At 54.5% G+C, this 2,095-nt stretch overlaps 1 non-coding gene across 1 annotated transcript; it reads left to right on the top strand.

The window, feature by feature from the left end:
• Positions 1-381: 381 nt before the first annotated feature.
• On the top strand, positions 382-517 carry LOC120095748 (small nucleolar RNA SNORA17). Its single transcript, XR_005491540.1, has one exon. It is a non-coding gene; the product is annotated as a small nucleolar RNA SNORA17 (small nucleolar RNA).
• The last annotated feature ends 1,578 nt before the right edge of the window (positions 518-2,095 follow it).

Below are 2,095 nucleotides of genomic sequence, written 5' to 3'. Positions count from 1 at the left end.
CCACAACACTGGAGACTTTGGCAGTTTATATAAACCTCAGCTCTGGTTTCAAGGAGAGACGAGAGATAATATAATTTTGATAGGAAAACAGAATAACTTAAAATATTTAGATAGGGAGAGAAAGAGAGCGCGCTCAGCAGCTAAGAGCTGTCTTCCAGAGAACCAGAGTTTATGTTCCAGTGCTCCCAAGTCAGGTGTTTCACCATTGCTTGTAACTCCAGCTCCCAGGGGTGGGAGAGGAGTGGCACATGGGTGCCCACATAAGCAATCACACACACACACACACACACACACAGAGAGAGAGAGAGAGAGAGAGAGAGAGAGAGAGAGAGAGAGAGACTCATAAATTAAAAAATAAAAGTTTTTAAAATGAAAAACCATCCTGCCCCTAGAGGCATTGCAGGCATGGCTGCTGTTTCGCTTGTGCATCAGTAGGTGGCAGAGAGGAGAGAGGATATGACTACATCCAGTGTTCTGACCCGTGAATATCTGAACGATTGATTAGTAGCCTAACATTCCCTGAAAAAGCAAGCCTGAGACAATCATCAGTCAGGTGCCAGGGGCCCGGACAAGGAGCTAGCCAGAAATGACCTTTGGTCTGGTCCCCGGGCAAGCCCAGACAGGATGGGGAACAAGCCAGAGAATAGAAGAAACTTGCTTGGCCGTGGGCCCCAGGAGGTAGTGAGCCTGAGACAGATGACCCTGTCAAGGGGCCACTCGAGCAGGTCAGGTGAGAAGCGAGCCCAAGACAATCACCAAACCAGTGCCTTGGGACCTGGACAGGGAGCTAGTCTGGCGCTGTGCAGGCCTGTGGAGACCTGAGATGAACCCCTGCCCAGTGCCATAATACACAAGTGGGACATTGTGTGCCGGAGACTACTCCTGAGATGACCCCAGACATTTGGAGAGTCAGGGCACCACTAGGAGCAAGTAAGTGGTGGAGAAAGGGAAGAGAAAGAGAAACAGAAGGATGTGTGCACAATGAGGAGAGGTAGTACTGGAGACTCATGGGTAATGAGGAACGACCCGATGTGAGAAGCCGGTAATGGCACCTGGGACTATGGTGGCGTCCTGGACTGTGTTGCCACCAGAGTCCACGTCTGGGTCTATTGGCCCTGCAGTATCATGGGTCTGTTACTACCAAAGGCCAGGCAGATGTCTCTGGTCTGGACTGCCGCTTTGGGACATGTCGATGTTCCAGGGCTGTGCAGAACTGGCCCCACCCCTCACCTCAGCATCCTGGGATTGCTGGCCCCGGAGGCATGAGAGCAGGAAAGCCGGCCCTGCCCCTCACTAGCTGCAGCCCTCCAGAGCCGACCCTGCACCTTGCGTGGGTAGTACAGAAAAGCTGACCCTGAGTGTGTGAGGGAGGAGGCATAAGATCTGGCCCTGCACTTGTCTGCCATGTGGTAACATGGCAAGAAAAGACGCCCCTCCCTCTAGCACATATGGCAGGCAGAATCGCTGGCTCCAGCATCTTCAGATCAGGAGACCTGACTCTCACCTACTGCAGCACTCAGGAGAGCAGGCCCTGCACCTCACCTGGACAGCACAGCCGAGCTGACCCTGGACATGAAGGTTTCAGGTGAGCAAGCCCGAGGATATGAGTGTGGGAGATCCAGCCCTGCCTCTTGTCTGCTTGTCTGCTACATACGAGCATTGTCGAGGAAGAGATCCCTTCCCCTCCCCTTTGCCCTCGCCACTGGTGGCCGGCTGGAGAGTTGGCCCCAGTGAGGGGCTATGACACCAGAAGAGCTGGCCCTGTCTCTCACCCATTGCAGCACTTGGGAAAGTGGGCCCTGCACCTCACCCAGGAAGCACAGTAGAGCTGATCCTGTTGGCAGGGGTATGGGTGAGCCGGTCCCAAAGATGTGAGCATGGGAGAGCTGGCCCTGCAACTGCTCTACCATGTAGCAGTGTGGGCAAGGGACAGATGGCCTCCCCACCCTTGCTCTCCTTGTCTCCTGTGGCATCTTGGAGAGCTGGCCCTGGGATCACAGAGGCAGAAGAGCTATCTCTGCCCCTCACCTGATACAGACTCTGCACCTCACCTGGGCATCAAGGTAGAGGTGGCCCTGGGTGTGAAAGTTGCAGG

The sequence above is a fragment of the Rattus norvegicus genome, chromosome 11, assembly GCF_036323735.1.
Source record: "Rattus norvegicus strain BN/NHsdMcwi chromosome 11, GRCr8, whole genome shotgun sequence".
Classification (NCBI taxonomy): domain Eukaryota; kingdom Metazoa; phylum Chordata; class Mammalia; order Rodentia; family Muridae; genus Rattus; species Rattus norvegicus.
The sequence above is the reverse complement of the archived record's forward strand: the minus strand, read 5'-3'. Positions and strand labels throughout refer to the sequence as shown.